The sequence below is a fragment of the Magnolia sinica genome, chromosome 6, assembly GCF_029962835.1.
Source record: "Magnolia sinica isolate HGM2019 chromosome 6, MsV1, whole genome shotgun sequence".
NCBI classification, from domain to species: Eukaryota; Viridiplantae; Streptophyta; class Magnoliopsida; order Magnoliales; family Magnoliaceae; genus Magnolia; species Magnolia sinica.
Window position 1 is genome coordinate 97,150,798 of NC_080578.1, and position 21,296 is coordinate 97,172,093.

The 21,296-nt window shown below is 39.0% G+C and overlaps 1 pseudogene; it reads right to left on the reverse strand.

Annotated features, from left to right (window-relative positions):
- Positions 1-455: 455 nt before the first annotated feature.
- LOC131249187 (indole-3-acetaldehyde oxidase-like) overlaps positions 456-21,296 on the reverse strand; it is a 34,239-nt pseudogene continuing 13,398 nt past the window's right edge.

Below are 21,296 nucleotides of genomic sequence, written 5' to 3' on the forward strand. Positions count from 1 at the left end.
ACTGATTTAAGGTTTTGACGGTCCAGATCGTTTCTGCCTCCGATTGGGCCTTCTCTGGTCCATCTTTGCCATGAAAGTGCATGCGACCTGCTCTACATCACCACGGCAGTTCCATGGGCCTGGCCCATGCATGCATTCACACCCTACAGATAAACAGGGCTGGCCTAGGCCTAGGTTTAAGACCATTTTCTATGGAATGGAGCAGTTAGATATGCTTGGGCCCGATATTTGAAGCCACGGTGGGCCTAGGCCTCAAGTCGGGCTCGGAAAACTAATCACCGAGGTGGGCCACCCCCTTATTGGTAGCCCACAAACACACTTCAAAACTGCTGATATTATGGGCCCCAGGGTGGACGGTCCAGCTTTTTGGAAGTGTTCTTACCCTTCAATGTGTCCAACAAACAGACAGTTAAAAAAGAGATGTACAGCACCAAATTTGCATTCAACAAAGGAAATGTAAAATGTTTCCATAGCTATTATGATCTTAGGGGATTTTTTATTCATAGGCAATCCATGTTGAGGCGGCCCATCATATCAATGGTTGGATCACGTAACAGCAGGCCCCACTTGTAGCATTGTATATTACCAACTTACAAGTCTATATGGCAGTTCATCAAGCATATATTCACATATGGAGATTATGGAAATAGATGAGCAGAACGGTATCTATAGGTGAGAAATCATGGTTTCTAAGTACCTCTCTACATTGTCCAGCCCACAGAGCTCTTTGACCACTGGCATGGTTGCCGGGACCTTCATTTGGAATGTTAAAGAAGGATGATCATAGCCGTTGGTTGCAAGGAGCTCTTTTCTTGCTTCTTTGATGGCTTGTCTAGTCGCACAATGAATAGAGGCCGCTAGAAGCAATGGTGGCTCCCCAGAAGCTGCAAAAGATTATCAAGTTGCTTACAAATCATAACCCATGAACAGTTCAAAATCTCAACGAACATTACAAAAGAAAAGACAATTATGGTTGTTTATGAAACTTTAATATTTAGAAAACTTATGGTTGCATTTGTTAATCACCCCAAATTGTGGTTGGTTCTGCTATTTCAGTAGTTTTAACTTTGGGCCGAAGCACGAAGCTAGAAGTGAATTTCCTGGCTATCCTATCCAAGTCATTAGTGGGATAAGACTGCAGCTAAAAACCTGAAAACTCAAATCGGTTCAATATCTAGCCAGGTTGGGTCTACTCGAAGTTAGATGAGGCTTGACTAGATATCGAGCAATCAAATTACGAATTATTTCGAGTAATAGTAATATTTTAAATAGTTGTGGTTAGGTGAAATACATAAAACAACCAGATCGGATAGATTCCTAGCTCTTGGCATGTTGGTAAATGACCTTTGCCTTTTGAGCTTAGGTTGTGGGTTTGAAACTCATGGGTTTCTTTAACTTTTATTGCCAAAAATTTAAAATAAATAAGTTGACCAGCAAGTGGCCCAGGCCAAGTCACATTGGGTCAACTGAGTCAGTGAAGCAATTCGAGGAGTCTTTCCAAGTCAAGACTCAGTCACACTCATGCAAAGGTTTCCTAGTGGCTTATTGTAGTGGGTGGGAAGAGATCACAATCTTCTTCTCAAGAATAGCCCTTGGTTCACAAGGAGAGAGATCTCTAAAAATGGTAGATAAAAATTGATATTATTGATGAAACGTGCTGCTTACAGCGTATCTAATGAGCTTATATAAGCAAAAAAACCTAGATACTAACTTGACTCGAAATAGGAATCTGTTCCTAAATACTTCTTTTATTTTCTTGGGTTCAAGAAAAATTGGACTGACTTTGAAATCAGCCATGCAGTCAGGTACCAATGGTATGGCCCACCTAATGAATGACTCAGATGTCACAAAGAGAACCTTGTAACCGAATTTGATATTTCAAGTACATAGCTCAGATATTTTGCAAATTTACATATGTCAACAAGACCACCTTTTAAGAAAATTATTGTATCAAACATGTGCCAGAGAAGCATGGCAGAAGTGCCAACGAAAATAATATTCTTGAATGGTTGTCGATTCGTTTAAGGCAAATGAGCCTCAAAATTATTTTTTTTAATTGTTCTTTCAGTATTATTTATAGAGAAAATGATTAGATACGAACACACACAACAGAAGTTCCCTATGGCAGAACCTTATCATAAGCTGATTACAATCAATTGATTAGGGAGGAAGGTCCTACATGCATCGACTATTTAGGTGTGTGGTCGGATCAATTGAAATCCATTTCAACTCACTACCCAACCTTGAGTGGACAATGCAAGAAAATTCTCCCTGCAGGTGTTTTTCATTGTGTTGTTCACACATAGCGCCACCACCATCATCATCTTAGCCTTCTCCCAACAATCCAGTATCGGCTTTCAATATTTAGATTGGCAAAACTTTTATGAGGGGTGGCCCACTAGACATCTAATTTCCTCTCTTAGGTTATTTCATATATGTATCCACTAATCATGTAGTTCTAAAATGTATGGGATTAGGCCCTTAGGGCCTGTTTAGAACATGGGATTAGGTGGTATGGAATTGCATTTGGTCTGATTTACATTCCATCCAGCATTTGGAATCGATGGGAAGGATTTTATTAATCCAGGTATCATATCATCTAGTCCCAGTAGGAGATACGATGGGATTTCTAGTAGAATTCGAAATCCACTAGAATTTGGAATCAAACAATGTTGGCGTTGTATTAATGGGTGACGGTTTGATGATACAAGAGGGAAGTTCTGTAAAAGCAACAGGAAGAATTGCTCAGATACCAGTGAGTGAGGCTTATTTGGGTCGTGTTATAAATGCTCTGGCGAAACCTATTGATGGAAGAGGGTGGGCCCCACATTGATGCATGTGTTGCATCCACGCCGTCCATCCATATGCGCCCCTTACATGTGACGCTCAAGTTGCATATGCATATAGGTGACTGGTTTTAGTCCTGAAATCTGGTCCAATGATTACAATTTCATGGTCCACCAAACACTGGTTTCACTTAATACAGTGTTTTTCCCAAAGGAAGAGTTTGATCCCAGACGTGGGATTGGACGGTCAAAATTTCACGGTATTTCCAGACATATAATCATTGTGTAATAATGGTGTTAATCTAGAGAGTTTTAGTGTATAGTGTGTGTGGTTAGTGGCTCTTTTAATGTAAGTGCATGTGCACACTTTCCTCTTCTCCTGCAGTGTACTATATGCTCTATTCTAATAAACATTGTATGTTGGGGCATGTTAGCTAACATGTAACATTTTCCCCAAACTCTCCTCTTTCTTCTTCTTCTCTCTCACTCTTCTACTCTTTTCTCCACACTATAATCATCAAATCATTTTCTACTGTTAATTCTACTTAATGCAATTCAATACCACCTAATCCTGTGTTCCAAACAGGCCCTTAACTGAAGAACCATGATATTGCTGGTTCAATTGAAGCACCCACAAAAATAACACTGTAGTTTCCTCAATTCAACTTCCCTAGATATGTTTCTATTTGTTTTGTTCTTATCAGATGCCTCCCTATATATGAAAAAGGAGGAGAAAGTGATACCTTTGGAAGAGAGCAGGCGTTTTTTGTGATGGCCACTGTTAAGTATCTCGACATTGAATTCTTTGGGGATTGTGTCAATGGTTGGGACCTTGTATGTCCACGTTCCATCCGAAACCACCAACCCATCTGAGTTTGATAGATACTCTTCCAGCATGAAAAATCCAACTCCTTGGACAAAAGAACCTTCAATCTGTAAGGAGTTTATTCAAATATAAGGTGTCTATGCATTCATATTAGTTGCAAAATAGGATATTGTAAACAAGGACAGCAAATCACAGAACCTCATCACCATTCAAAGTTTGTAATGGCATTGACGAACAGGTAATGTTGTGCCCCTCTGGCATGAATGTCCACAGCCAAATACATGTGGGACCATGTTCATTGATGCATTGACATATATACATGCATTTATTGTGCATTTTTAGGAAGTCCAATAGTCCACCTAATATGGATGTGAGAGATGGACATGCACACATGCATAGCATTAGAACTACATCAGACTACTCGATGCACTGAAATGAACGCGTGATTTTATCTTGTCTTTGAGCACAAACATAGAATATCCTTAAAGACTACCACCAAATACATTTGCATGCATGAATGGAGTGATGCACAATTGCATATGTAAACATGCATTCCATGTGGAAATACATGCATTTCCAAGCACACACAAATTCAAGCCAATGTTCAATGATGCATTGAGATGCATGGATGCTTCTATCAGAGGCCTTTAAGAACCCCAAGAGCTCATCTATTAGAACTGCCACTCAGTGAGCTTGCATGACTCCTAGAATGGGGAGAAGAGCACGTTTACCATGGACACATATCACATGTGCTCTTCATCAGATAAGCACAACCAATGCATCGTCATGGTTCAAGGAACAGAAAAAAGAAAGAAAGAAAAAAAAGAACGGGAAAATAAATACTTAAACAAGACTAGTATAATAGCAGTTGATTGAGGTGACCTGTCCTAAATCCACAGCAGAGTTTAAGCTCTGTCCACAGTCATAGATCAGATCTGTTCGCAAGATTGTGGTAGCACCTGTAAGAAGATCTACCTCCACCTTGGATCACAAAAACTTCATATTAGTATTCAATCAAATAGATGTTACTTTAGATGTCTTAAGAAACTAAAGGTGAGTTTTATTCAATGTTGATTTCAATTGCAATTGTTAGTCCCATAAAGTGGAGATAATCAGATTTCCAGTCGGAAACTTACCTGTCAAGAAGAGTCTGGCTAACTGGTGTCTTTCCCTTCTAGCAGGCAGTCTGGAGGGAGCGCAACAATCGTTTGTTTCATGATAAATCATGTTCTCTGGATGTGATTTTCCTTTATGCAAAACACCTAGTCAGTGAATGGGTTTCCTTGTCCTATGCTGTTGGAACTCTTAATGAGGTTGTGTCGGGTTTAAGGGGCGCCTCGTTTCTCTGTATTCTGGATGACTACTTATTTTTAAAGCATGTATCAATTTTCTTCGTTGGCAATCTTAGTGACGATCTATGTTACAAACATCCTTTTGGTTGTTGAATGCTTTTTCCTTGTTGGCTATGCTTTGTTGGCTAGCAATCATCAGAGGATGAGTGTTGCAGGGATGGGATTGTTGACATGGATGTGTGGGAAGACTAGGAAGAATAAAAGAAGAAGCCTCAGGGTAGTCCCAACAAGTGATAAAATGATAGAGAGCAGAATGAGATGGTTTGATCATGTGGAACAAAGACTCGAGATGGCTCCATTAAGGAGAAGAACCTTGATTGCTTTAGAGCCTTCAAGGAGGATGAGAGGAAGACCAGAGAGGACCTGGAATGAGGTGGTGAGAAGGGATGTGGAGGCTTGTTCACTTATTGAACATGGGATCTTAGGAATGATTGGCAAAACAAGACATGTAAAGCCAGCCCCAAACAGTTGGGATGTGGCAGCGATGGTGACGACAGCAACGGCAATGATGATGAGATGGGTTCTGGAAATATATGTGAGCAGTTTTCAAGGAGAAATGAGAAGGGAAGAGAAGCATGAAGCTGCCATCTGGTAGTATGTTATACAAGGAAGGTTGACATTTGAGTGAACAGAGAATGGTTTTGAAGTGATCAAAATCAAATATTGGGTGTGACTGAGAGATTTTATTTTTATTTATTTTTTATCCAGGCTTTCATAAAGTAGGCCTACTTTATGAATAAAATGGCAGGGTGATCAGCAAATCACGAATTTTATCAGAAACTTCGAGGCGTTGAGATTCAAAACACAGGCAATCAGCATTTCAAAATGTGTGAGGTAGAGGTGAAGTGTTTGGGCCTCCGGCTACACAAGCCTAAGCTTCAGGTTGGAAATCTCATGATTTTGTTATCAATAAAAATTTAAGATTAAACAGAACATTACAGAAAATTATGAAAATAGCAACATGTTAACATTTATGAAATAAAAATCCTGTCAGTGCCTCCTAGTAAAATAAAGAAAAGGGCCTCTTTAATCTTGGGTGTTGGTCATTGTTTGTCCGCTGAGTTGGTTATTTGTCCGCCAGGCTACTCGGGTTGTTGTTAGTCACTAGTTGCTGCAAGTTGGATGAGGTCGAGCAGTGGTATGATGGCAGAATGAAGTTAAAACAAACCAAAACACTAATGACTTGAGTTCTTAAGATACATGTAGATGTAGGTTTCAGCCTTTCAAGGAAAAAACAGTTTTACCCATTTAAGATTTCATCTTTCCTCTTAAATATATCAAAACATGGTGCATTAATTCACTCAGAAGGCTGTAGTAGTCATTTAAATATAATGATAAATCAACAGTGGTAGAGTGAGAGACAGGTGTTGAGCATAAACCTAGAAGCTTGAAGCATGTGTCTCAAAGCAGTAAACCATGATGAACTATGGTTATACTTGCCCTCGAGGCATAAGTCTTAGATGCCATTTACAACATTGAAGATGCAAAGGGGGCCATGAATTACCTCGCTAACCGCAGCACCATAATTTAGATACTCCATGGAACTATAGTCAGGGTCCCATAATAATGAACAAATGGTTGCATGGTGATTCACCCAATACCACACACGCACGCACGCACACACATGCGAACACACACACGCACACACACGCGAACACACACACACACACACACACACACACACACGTACGCGAACACACACGCGCGCGCGCGTCGCCACATTTCAGTAAGCTTTGGAGATTGGCTGAGTTTTATGCCTGAACCCAGATTGGCCAAGTTTTCTGCCTGAACCCAGACATGTACCCATACCCACATAGAGTACAACTCCCATTGCAAACTGATCAAAGAAAGTCGGACATGGTTTCAGAATTTCGAAATAATCACCTGGAGGATTAGAGTATCCCAGGAAACTGCACCCATTTGCTCCTGCAACCTTTCCTTAAGCAGCGTCAGCCTTTCAACCAAGATATTGCATGCAACCCGAACTGCTTCGCCACTTGACTCTGACGTGGTGCTCCCGGCGGTCCATCCTCCTTGCACTAGACTCAAAGTATCGCCCTGAATGACTCGAACTCTTTCCAGAAGTTCTTGACTTCCATCACTCAATAGCTGAGCCAGGGCAAATGCCGTAACCTGCTTTACTTTTGTCCACAGCCCCTGTCCTATTTCGATCCCTCCGACTTCAACAACAATTGAACCATCATTGAGGATGCTCACTTTGCCCGGTGTCGGTCTCAGCCGCACTGCATACACAATGGGTACGCAAGAAATGCCCCGCTTCCTCCATTTGTTACGACCATTGAATTGCTTGATTATTTCAGTCCTGTGATGGAAACTTGCAGGTGCAGCCAACTTATCCATAATTGAAGATAAAGTAAACTCAGTGGGTTCACCAGCGCTACTTCCATAAAACAACTGGAGGCTTTCGAATGAATGCATATTCCTTTTCCTAACCAAATCGGGCTCCATGGAAAGAGTTGAAGCAACATGCTCGATTACAGCTTCGGCAATGTAGGCCCCTTGTAACTCTCCTGGGGCCCGCATGGCTGACTTGGTTGAATGATTTGTCTTGCAGACCTTAATGTCGAAAGAGAGAGCTCCCCAATTATACTTCTTTAATGCTCCCACAATGTTCGATGGCACCATTGGGCTCATATCTTCAGATATCCCTGCATTGAGTAATATATCGGTATGTAGAGCTGTAATCTTCCCATCAGACTTGAAACCAACGGAGTAGTTTATCTTCATTGGATGCCATCCACCTGCCATTATCATATCGGTTTTGCGATCTAGGTAAGTTCGGACAGGGCGGCGTAACTTGTACGCTGCAAGTGCACACACAGTCGAAACCTAAACGTTGCACAGTCCCATAATTGTGAGGTCATGGATGCATACAAGAAATCATTCATTAGTTAAACTGAGACTACATATTGCAAAACAGATAGCTTAGTACAACAACGTTCTCATATAGCTGGTGGCCCATAAAGTCGAAGAGAGAAGTATACAGTTGAAAAAAGAAAGTGAATGGCAAAAGAGAGCAAGGTACATTGGTCATTGTTAGAGAACTCTTAGAGAAGAGTTCCACGCAAGCAATTCGACAATTTTGAACAGTTCACTAAAGATTCACATTCAAGAATTAGTCATGAATCATTCAATAGTTAGGCTTCGTTTGACTTGGCCTAGAGAAAAATAATACACCACACGAGATACTAATGTGCACACACAAGAGAGACCAATTTGGAAATTCAACTAAGAATAAAAATTCCAAAACCTCAATTTATTTTTCTCCACTCTTGAAATCGCCATGAGCCACATGTGGGCTTAAAGAAACCAAAAGAAGGAAAAAATAAAAAACTGGTTCGGTAAAATGAAAGAATCTCTGGCTTTTCCCAAAATAAGCAGCTAATTAACTCACTAAAAAAAAATTCCGAACCCAAATTTTGTAACAACCGTTTCAAGTTTGACTCCAATGAATCATGGTAAAAATCACTAAATGTATTACCAAAAAGGGGGAACCATTATCTCTACTGATATTTTAATCAGACTCTGAAACACTTCAAGTCTTGCTAAACCAAGTGGCTCATTCAAGTTAATGAATAACGTTTCATGCATGGGTGTCATGATGCTTAAGAAGACATCAAGATATTTTGGTTTCTTATGGAAAGGTTAGGGAAGTTCTACGTGGGTAACATTCCAGGGTCTAAGACCGGAAGACTACTTCATTCGAAAGCAATCTACGTCTATCTAAACAAATAGGAGAGAAAATGACAATGTCTACAAAATTCATGCCCAGTGAAAATGATGCTAATGATACTCACAGGCAAACCCCTAAAGGCCTTCCCACCAAATCCTCCACCAACCCTCCTTGTAATCACACAAACATTATGGTCGGGAATGCCAAGGCATTTTGCGATTACGCGGTGTGAGACCTCGGGGCACTGGGTCGAACTGTACACCACCATGCAGTTATCTTCATCTGGTACAGCAAGTGTTGTTTGCGTCTCCATATAGAAATAGTATTGAGATCCAAGTTCAATCTGAAAACCACTGCCACATTCGTTAACATTTCTATGGACTATGAAGAACCTGTTTTTAGAGATACACAGCAGCAAAAGAAAAATCTGCATTTGGATACCCAATTCAACTAAATTGGAATTCAAATAATTCATTATAAAGGAGATGACCAATGTGGGGCAGCACTATTTTAATAATTAATGACAACAAAACCCCTAATGCACATTTACGAATTTGTACTTGGATTAGAAACGATACTAATTGCAATTCAGGAAGTAGTCTATTATAAACAGAGTGAGGCTAGTCCCACATTGCTCATGACTCTTTCTTGAAGTGAATTCTAGAAATTCAGTTCAGATGAACTTTTGAAACTCAATCAAGTCTTCAAAGAAGTCAGTGAGTTCATTTGATCACGACAGGCATATGTTGCTTGGCTTTTGTATAGAACAAGAGTACTTCCACAAATACCCAGAAAACTCAATCCAGTACTTCTAAAATAAAAAAAGTACCAGATCATAAGCTCTTAAACTCGACAAAACTCAATTGAGTACTTGATCCAAGCTTTAAGTCACATTGATCCTCCTCAAGTCCAAGTCAAGTATCAAGTTTTCTGACCTTGATATAAAAAAAGACACTAAGGCCATGTTTGGAGACCATGGATTCCATGCCAAACAGCTGAAAAGGAAAAGGATTTTCCTTGGATATGATGATTTGTGTCATTTGCATAGCAAAGAAAAGGTTGGATACCACCAAGAAACCATTACACTTTTCCATAATGTGGATTCTTGGCTTGTGAGAGGAATATGAGATTTCCACTTTCTACTCAAACAAGAAATAAAAATTGGAATCCATCTTGCAATAGTTCTCATGGAAATCACCATTGGATTTTTATTTTATTTTTTCCCTTTCTTTTGTTTGGATTAAATGTATAACATGCCCTAAAGTAAGAGGGAAATACCTTAGCAGAGAGAATCTTCTGTTCTGCTTCTGCCCTTCCTTTTGAGAAATCACCAACTGTTTTTGGGGAAAACATAGGAGGGACCTCAAAAAAGCTGGACCTTTCAACAGCCTCTTCTACAGTTAAAATGGGAGGTTCCAGGCTTTCCATGTCATAATCAACTGTCACTTGCTGAGCAGCCATGTTGGCATATCTCTATGTTTCTGCAATCTAAACCAACCATTCCATTAACTATGCATGTGAAATTGAAAATGTAAATACATGAGAGAGAGAGAGAGAGAGAGAGAGAGAGAGAGAGAGAGAGAGAGAGAGAGAGAGAGGTCATTGAATTACCACGAAACCAAGAGGTTGACCGGCAAACTGGGTAAGATCATCGGCAAATAGAGGTTCTTCACCAAATATACACATAGAGCCTATGTTAACCCCTCCTCGTGGAATGTCTTTGACAGAAATAACCTTAACGATTCTTTCACTTGCTGATGTAGATTTGAATCCAATGCCCTTTACATGAGCCAAAGGCCTTGTGCTATAGATGAACGCTCCATAAAGGCAATCCTTGGGAGCAGGAATGTCATCTACATACACTGCTTCACCTACATGATTTGATCATAACTATTCAAATGCAGTTTCCAAATCACTCAACAAATGTACACTTGTTTTATGTATCCATTTATTTTGCATAGAGTTAGGGGTGCGACTTCGTGGGTTGGGTTGGATTGAGGCTTGACCCGAACTTGACCCTCCTCAAGAGGACCCAACCCACAACTCAAATTTCAACCCAAGGTTCCTAACCGAATTCCTCTATACCCAACCCTAAACTAACACGACCCAAAAACATGTGATTATTCCCAACCCCCAACCTCACCTAACGCGATCCTTATTTGCAAACCCAATCTGTTTTCAAATGGGTTGGGGTTTTCTAATGCTAACCCAAACCAAGGACCCTGACAACCCGACCCGAAACCAACATGTTGTATGATTCATCAGAACCCAATTCATTAATGTTAAGAGTACTCAGCTCTGTGCATACCTACAGAGCACCATATTAATGGTGTACAGTCTTGTGTTTTCCTGATGAACACTATATTGATGTATATCTCTCAGTTTTATCCTTTAGTTATCTTTTAAATATCCTTTGGATATTTGGTTTCTTTTGGTAAATACCTCGTTGTATACATAAGATTATCTTTGTAATTAAGAAATCATAAATAAAAGATTCTTGAGGAGAGAGAAGATACTCTCCTCTACTTTGCATACTTCTACAATTAACATATTCCTGGTCTAATTTAAGACAAGGACGTATGCATCCATGTCCGGCACAAACTCTGAGGTGTCAAAACAGGATCATGAAACACCTGATAAGTCGACAAATCTAGAAACTGAACAGTTGTATGATAATATTGAAATGTAGATAGTTACATAATAGTAGTTTTTAAAATCACAAAACTATAAATGGGTGTGAGATCCAAGCGTCCATCAGGTGTGTACAAAGGTACAGATGCCCTGGCCCAACAATCAGGCTGACAGGTTGACAGCGTAGAAGATACTGACCAAATTTCGTTTAGCCATCCATTGTTTCATAAGATGTAACCCCCTGATCAGTGGCATGACCTGAATTTTGGGCAACAGCATTGATGGAACCTGCCTGATGGACTGCTTAGATCTTGCATACTTGTGCCACATTGGATGGCTGTAGAAGGGCCACATTACATGTGAGCTTAGCAAACCTCTAAAAGAAGTAAAAGATAAAGTGAAGTTTTTCCACAATAGAGTTCTAAATTAAAGGGAGTTTCCTCTTACATAGCAGCATAGAGTTACTGAGTTTCAAATAAAGCTTCATGATCGAGTTCGAATAGTAAGAAACAGTGTGCAGGGAAACATACCAGAAGCTTGAATCTCGGCCCCCACTTTTTTAGTAGGCTCACCTACCGGATAATGCTCTTTGCTGATTTCTATAACTTGCTTTGCAGATAAGAGCGGAACTGGTCTCTCCGGATGGTCTTTTATATAAGAGAGATGACCATTTACAGAATACTCATCTGCCAAAACATTTGAATATCCATTGAGGCCACCATTTTGAATTTCAGTGCTATCAACAACATCGGAGATCCTCATCCATAAATCATTTTCAGGTCCTGTCAGATCTTTGACAAAGGGTCGAAGGAAATCAAAGAGAAACCCAACTGCCAAACTTGATCTGTAAGCAGCATGGGAAGTGTATTCGGCAGGTACAACGGTTGCTCGAAGTACTCTGATGGCCTCAAGCAGCACAGCCGGAGTAACAGATTTCCCAGATAAAAATTCCTCGACCTTCCTTGCTCTGATTGCATGCTTAGTCCCGTAAGCACCGAAAACCAGGCGTAGATTTTCTAAAACAAAACTTTCCGACATTTCTTGGGTCGAAACAGTAGCCAAGAAAGCTGCATTGACATAAGCCACTGCATTTCCAAGGGGACGTGGAGAGGCTCTATAAGTCTCAAACAGCAATTTGGTTTCAGATGAAGAGTTTCCTATATAATTCCAGCTTGGGATTTGAATGCTTAAAAGTAAGGTTTTCGTATCACATGGAGGCCTTTGGAGAAAATCCTCCAATGCAAGCAATACTGCTTCTGAACCAGTATGGATGTTTAAAGACGAACCAGCTGCGAGAAGAATGGTAGCCATATCCGAGGGGAATGGATTTCGTTGCGCCATGATTATATTACCACCCAAACTAGCAGTATTTCGGATGTTTTGAGATGCAATCTTATTCATATGATCTGCAATTTTCGTGAACACCAGTCTTTCATTGGACCTTGACGGACTCCCTCTCTCTTCCTTTAATACACCGATTGCCTTGGAAATCGACAAGGCAGCTCCAATTTCAATCCCTGTATTGTCCCTTCTTATAACTGAAAGCTCAGGAATGTGTCTTAGATCAATGTATTTATCATATTCGACTGCTTCCCTATAAATACCGGCACTTGTATTGCCAACAACCAATTTCACCTGGTTTCCACTCTCAGCTACTTCAGATTTCAACAGGTTTTGAAGCTCTTCAACACTAACAGGACTATACCAATTACCCGGAACTTGCAGTTTTGCACACATAAAATCACTAGGATTCTTCACTGGCGAGTCAATAAAGCCATTCATGGATGCTTTGATTTCATTTTTCAGAAATTCTGGAAATGTACAGATCCCATCACGACTATAAAAAGGTAATCTATTCGCATTTACATCTGCATTCTCCCCCTTTCTCCAGAAGGAATTGAGACCCAAGTCTTCCATCTCAGCATCTGCTGCAAAGCTTTTGCAGGCATCAGCAATGGGTCGATATCCTGTGCACCGGCAGAGATTGCCTGCAATAGCCTTCTCAGCTTCAGATGATGAGATCTTTGAAAATCCGTCGGCAGGGGCAGGCCTTTTGGTTTTTTCAGCATTAACAAGTGCTGAAAAGAGAGACATGCACATGCCAGGAGTACAGAAGCCGCACTGAGAAGCATGGAAACCCGAAAACCTCTGATGAATTGAATGGAACCCATCTTTGCTGTTCCCAAGGCCTTCGGTTGTCGTAATTGAACAGCCATTTATACTACAAAGAAGAGTCAGGCATGAATTCACTGTGAACTCTTCGACTTGGTCCTTTATAGGATCATACTTCGACAGAAGAACGACACACGCTCCGCAACCACCTGCAACAGAAAAGATACTAAATTCTCAAATGAATACAGCATCCTTCATTAAGGATATGTTTGCATGGACGACACCCATTTGGATATCAATCTTTCTGTAGCCAACAATCCTTGAGAAGGGCACCACATCAGCAGCATCCTTGTCGTTTTGTAGAATAGAATATCAAGATCGCAATGAATCTTGTTTCCAAGAGAAATGAAACAAAACCCATCAGAAATTCTCCACTCCCATCTTCAAAAGGACATGATGTAGCATCCTTATCATAGATTTTCGGCTACAAAAAAGGGATAACATCCAAGTGAGTTTCCACTATCCAAACAGGTGCTGAAGTAAATAGAATACATCAAAAATTCCCTCCCTCCCTCCAAAGAAACACTATAGCAAAAAGCAGAAGAGAAACTAAGTCTAAAACCACAATCTTGGAATCTGTATCATCATTAGCATCACAGCCTTGTTGAAACTACATTAACATGATCTTAGAAACTACATCCCCATCATCATTCATAGTCTTGTCCCAGGCTCCCAGCTATTTGGGGTTGGTCATTCTCATGATTGCTTGGCAAAAGTTCTAAAATTGGCAACCTGCCCAACATCAATGCTCCTCCTTTATCCAAGTCGGGACCCACTGGTTGATCCTTTATCCAATATGTTCTTGGAGATCACATATTGTACGAAATTCCAGTATTAAATAATCAATAGGCCATATATGCCCATTATTTACCATAGACACTACCAAACCAATAGGGAAAAAAGTACCCATTTAAATCATAACCTCGGAATCTACATGATGTAAGAAATCCCAATTTCAAAGAATCAATAGACCATACCATGCCCCTTAATCATCATGAACAGCCAGAACCCAAACGAAATCTCTACCATCAATAGTCAATAGCAGTGTACAAATTGTCGCCGATATTATCGAAATATCGCCGATAATTTCGGTGTCGCCAGTGCAGCGACACCGATGTCACGCCCCGAAATTCGAGTACCCGAATAAGGTCTTCGGGACCCGAATCTCAAGGTGTGAGTTAAATATAATACATTAATTACAATCCAATTGATTTAATTAAATTCAATCAATACTCAACATCATTTAAAAGGAAATACAACTGAAATGTTTATTTAATTCAACCCTTTCTACATCGAAATTTGAACATAAACTAAATCTAATAACAAAATGATTTGAATTAAAACTAAACCTGATAAAAAAATAAAAAAAATAAAAAATAAATAAAAATAAAGCTAATAGTAGAGACCCGCCTGCTCGTAATATTCCAGCTCTGCACCTGTGCATTTGTTTTAGTAGGATGAGCATAACATCCCAGTAGGGTCGTTTCTTACCCAAAATTTAACATGTTCAGATAATATCAATTTTAAAAGAAGGAATCGAAACAGATAATGGAATTTAACAACAGAATTATAAAATGCAATACATGTGATATTTCCATGAATACTCCTAACATTTGTATTATTTCTTACAACACCGTATCCAAGTGGATGGTCACGTTGCATTAACGCCCATGCACTGGTACCTCATGGTGAGGGACCCATTTATACGTTAGCTGGTCAGACTACTGCTCCAGTTGTACTCCTGACGTATGTCCACGCACACAATTGTACTCATACGCCGTACACAAAGGAGACTCCAAAGGATCCAATGGGTTCTAGGGTCTTTCACCCAAGGGACACGATTGCCCTACTTGCTGACTTTAGGGTCTCTCACCCAAGGGACACGATCGCCCTACTTGCTAATACAACCATATATACATTTTTTTTTACAATTTAACTAATCAATAGATAAGCATGAATAACATGAACAATTCTAATATCAACAAAAATAAATGATTAATAATTTAATAAATTCAATTTCTACACTATAATGCAAGTTCTATATGAGGTACATAAATTTGTTAAAATATCAAGTTCCATACGAGCTCCACCCTTGAGTAATAAATCTCACATTGAGTGGCTGGGCCTACTAAAATTCATGGTTACTTTCGCATTCTCAGCTCAAATATTTTTATTTATTTATTTTATTTTTGTGGCCCACCATCAAAAGTTGGTTCGGCAATTTGGACAGTCTGATTATCATACCAACATTTCATGGTGGACGGTTGAGGAGTCACCACCATATTAAAAATGGCAGTAAACTATCATGATATTATTATTTAATAAAGAGGCAGATTGTGGAAATAAATCCATACAACAAACCGAGTAAATGGTGTATCCCAAAGTAATAATTAAAAATGCAGGTATATGATGAATGTATACACTACAGAGCCGGAGGGGTCATGACCACTTGCACAAATCCAAAGCCGTTGGTTGATTTCTAGAATACATGCAGCAACTCCAATGCCCCACCATTCAATTTTTCACGGAAAATGGGAAAGCTACTCGCGCGAGTAGGATTTGAATCCTACTCGTGGGTCATGTGCCACACAAGACATGTGTGTGATATCTATTCCATTCATCTGAGAGGTCATGTTTTCTATGTTCCCATTACTTGAAAATTTAGCAGTTAAACTAAATAGGTGGACCATACTTGCAAGTTGAATAAGGAACGTTGTTAGCTTTCATTCATTCATGGTGCCTAAGAAAATGGACAGACCGTGCTCTTTTATTTATTTATTTATTTATTATATTTATCTGGGCACGTTGAAGATGTGGATTGCATGGTAGATTTCTCAGACTTACAGTTGTGTGCTATGTTCCGCATATGGAGACGAGTAAGATTGTAGTCATACTCGCCTATTCCGCACTAGCAAAGTCCCATTATAATAAGAAGATCTCCAGTTCAACTGGTTGGAAACATTACGGTCCATCAAGTAAATAACTTCTAACCTTTAATTTACAAGTAAAATCTAACCCATTCAATAGGTTTATTATACTATTAGGATCACTTACAAGAAAACACTTACATTCACTCATTAAATGGATAATACTATTTATCAATAGTTATAAGTTATTTTCTATTTTTGGTGGATATCCTGACTAGTATATAGGATTGATTTTTCATATAAATATTCTTCATGTTGTTTTAAACGAATTGAAAGGGTTGGATTTTGAATGAACTTAATATGTCATAAATCTATTGCTAGGTGGACCGAACTTGTGGTCCAGCTTGATGGACTTGAAACATTCTCCATTAAAGTAGTTTCTCATGGTATATCTCCTGACTTTTCATGAGGAGTTATTTGATACTCTGGTGGAGTACGACGATTGACATGCACACACTCTGAAATTGCAAATGAGGCATATGATAACACAAATATAAATCAAAATATAAATTTATTTTGCAAATTTATTTTTATATAGAATTTATAAATCAAAATATAAACTTAGATAATTGGTTTATTTTATTCGGTAAATTTATTTTATTATATATATATAAATATATATATAATTATTATTTCAACATTAAATATCAGGAATATATATATAATAAAAATAAAAATAAAATATAAATTCATGAATAGGTAGGATTTCCTACATAAAAATCAACTGATAATAATATTCCAAAAAAAATAAACATAATAATTAACTGAAAATATTAAATCTCAAGAGAAGATCACTTACCTTAAAGTTTAATGATCCGGCCCCGCTTTGATCTCTCTCTCTCTTGATTTACAGAGCTCTTTATCTCCTTCACTCATTTTTTTTTTTTTGTGATTGATTCCTTCGATTCTTTCTCCTTTTTTTTTTCTTTTTTTTTTTTTTTTTATAAAAGAATGCGTAATGGAATAAAGGAGTGAAAATTATGGGACGGTTTCATTTAGTGGGAGGTTCGGCGGCCATTACCGCACAAAAAGGAAGGAAAGTGGAAAAAGTGGTTAAGTCGTGCGGAATATATAACTTTCATTTTTTATTTTATTTTTATTTTTAAGATATAGTGGGTCCCACTAACAATAATTTAAATCTACTCCATCCATCATCTCGGTCTGGCCAAGAAAAGATATAAGGCAAAAAAAATGAGGCTGATCTGAAACACAGGTGAGCCACACACAAGCGGACGGTGGGGTTGGTTCCCACAAAAAAAAATGGGTTGTTCTCGATTTTTATTTTATTTTTTAACAACAATCTAGTGGTTAAGATCAGATTAATCTCAGTGCACAGTCAATAGTTGATGTTGGCTAGATTTGGATTAGTTAATAATTAAACACGTGGTCTTAAGTATATGAATTGAGAGAGTGCATTATAAATAAACTTAAATATATTCTACCAAAATCATGTAATCATTAATGACATTAATTAATAGTTCACACTAAGCAAAACGATCACACATCAACGGTCACAATTTACATGAGCCGATAGATGCATGTGTGCATGGGTGCGTGGATGTATGCATGGGTCTATGTGTGTATCTCCAATGAAGGCAATTGTACATACATGTATGTGTACGCACGTGTACCAAAATTCTGGGTCATTACATCGGGCTTGGTCTAGAGAGGGGCAATGTGGAGCCCACCTAGATGTATCAATTTTATCCACATTGTTCATCCATTTTTTCCGGATCATTTTAAGATGTGATCACACACACACACACACACACACACACATGAAAAGGTACTATGCGCTTGACCTCATGAAAAGACCTGTTTTTTCGCCCGGATTTGGAGGAAGACGCGGATTCAGCTGCTGTCGAGTGCAGATCGGCATTTCTGGTAAAATTTAACCCCAAAAAATTCTTTTTTTCCCGTCGAAGAATCCTCTGTAAGCTGCGGAAGCCGCTTGCGGGCCGAGATTTCTTCGAAAATAGAGGTTTTTTTAAAAAATTTGTGATGAGGAAGAGAGATTTGCGGTCGAAAACCTCGGAGAAATCGGTGGGAAGGAAGGAATTTTTGAAATTTTCAAAATGGGAGAGGGATTTTAGGTTTTTTTCCCAAATTGGGGATTGGGAGGGCCGCGAGGTGAATAGGATTGCGTACCGGGTTACTCTGTACGCTTTTATCGTACTGAGCACACTCAGTTGGGCCCACCGAGAATGCATTTGGTCCATCCATGCGGTCCATCCTTTTTTCTATATTATTTTAGGGGTTGAGACAAAAACTTAAGGGTACCAAAAGATCAAGTGGACCACACCATTGAAAACAGTTTGAAGAATGACATCCACCGTTAAAAATTTTCTAGGGCCCACGGTGATGTTTATTTCTCATCCAACCTGTTCATAAGATCACACGGACATGGATGAAGGGAAAAAACAAATAGAAGTTTGATCCAAAACTTCTGTGGCCCCCAAGATGTTTTCAACGGTAAATGTTCAATTCTTACTGTTTCCTATGGTGTGGTCTACTTGAGGTTTCGATAAATTTAATTTTTAGGCTCAAGACCTAAAATTATCTGTTAAAATAGATGGACGGAATGGATAAATTACATAAATCATGGTGGACCCACAGGTGGGCTTTGACGATGCAAGCAGTTGCTTCACTTTCACCGTTGGAATCTCACCACCCACCACGGCTTGGACTTTGGTGCAGGCAGGTGCTATATAGGCTCCACCATGATGCATCTGTTGTATCCACGCTGTTCATTAATTTTTAAATATTATTTTAGAGCTTTCCTCAAAAAATGAGGTAGATCTAAGTCTCAGGTGGACCACACCACGGGAAAACAGTAGTGATTGGATATACACCATTTAAATCCTCCTAAGGCCCACTGTATTGTTTAGTTGACATCCAATCTGTTAATTAGCTCATGAAGACTCAGATGAAGGGAAAAAACAAAGATCAGGTTGTTCCAAAATCTTTATGGTCCCCAAAAAGTTTTTAATGGTCAAAGTTCATTCAACACTGTTTCTTTTAATGTGGTCCAATTGAGAATGGGATATACATCCTTTTTTTTTTCTTATCATAAAATAATTTATAAAAATAGATGGATGGCATGGATGAAATACATACCTCATGGTGGGGCCCACAGAGCATGGCAAGGGAAAAGTGGGCCCAACTTAGAACGTATTGTTGAAATCAGGAAGGAAGCTGATTTTTGGATTGGCTACAGATAAAAGCTGTAGCCAAAGACGCCCAGAAGCACAGCTCAAAATGCAGCCTGAGTGGTGATACCCGTTTCAACACGGAGGCGGATTGACCGTACTGAGTAAACTCTGTTAGGTCCACCGTGATTTATATATTTTATCCATTCCTTCCATTCATATTACCATATAATTTTATGATTTAAGCCAAAAAATGAAGCATATCAAAAGCTCAAATGGACCACACCACCGAAACAGTGTGAATTGAATATCTACCATTGTAAATTTCTTGAGGGCCACTGAAGTTTTGGATTAAGCTTATATTTGTGTTTTCCCTTAATCCATGTTTTTTTTAATGTTATAAATAGGTTGGATGATAAATAAACATCACTCTGGGGCCTAGCAAGGTTTCAACGGTGGAAATCATTATTCCCACTGTTTCCTTTTCTATGGTCCACTTTGAGCTTTGTATGTGCTTCAAATTTGGTTTCAACTGCTTAAATGAGCTAAGAAAACGGATGGATGGCGTGGATGAACCACATACATTCACAGTGGGCCCAACAGATTTTACTTAGTACGATAAGAGCGTACTGAGTAACTCAGTACGCAATCCGATTCCTTTCAACACATGGTATCGATCCCTATGTGGACCCAACCATGATGCATGTGTTGTATCCATAATGTCCATCCATTTGGAGAGATTGTTTTATGGCATGAGAAAAAGAATGAGATAAATTTAAAGTTCAATTGGGCCCCACTATAGAAAGCAGTGGGGATAGTACTGAGATCCACCGTTCAAAACTTCTTAGGGGTCACAGAAGTTTCTAATCAAGCTGATATTTTTGTTTTCACTTGATCTATCTCTATGTTAACTTATGATTAGGTTGGATCTAAAAAATACATCATGGTGGGCCCTATAAATATTTCTATGAACAGGTTGGATGAAAAATAAACATCACTGTGGGGCCTAAAATGGTTTCAACGGTGGAAATCATTATCCCCACTATTTACATTGGTATGATGCACTTAATTTTTGGATACGCATCAATTTTGGGCTCAACCCCTTAAATTAGATGGAAAAACGAATGGACGGCATGGATAGACCACATACATTCAAGGTGGGCCCAAATGAGTTTACTCAGTACGATAAGAGCTTAGTGAGTAACTTAGCACGCAATCTGGAAGCATGACTTTTTACTACATAGGCTCAGCATGATGTTGATTAAAAATCCACCCCGTTCATCCATTTTTTCAAATCATTTTAGGGGATGAGACCAAAAATAAGGCGGATCCAAAACCCAATGTGGATTACGAGAATGAAAATTGGAGATATTTTTCCATCGTTAAAACCTCCCTTGGCACCATCTTGATGTTTATATGCCATCCAAACTGTTTATAAGTTCATTTTGATTGGGATGAAGTGAAAACACAAAACTATAGCTTTATAATAAACTTTTGTGGCCAAACAAATGTTTAAACGATGGTCACTAAATCTCCATTATTTTCCTCTCGTGCGGCTGCCCTGAGTTTTGGATCCAAATGATTTTTTTACTCATGTCCTGAAATTATCTAAAAAAATGGATGGACGGGGTGGATTTTTTAATAACCATCATGGTGGGCCCCACGTAGCATCCTAGTGGAGGAAAGAAATCAGCATCCTGACCCGAATTAGCTATCGACAGGTTGAGCAACGAGACTCGCTACTAAGGTGATGTCACCA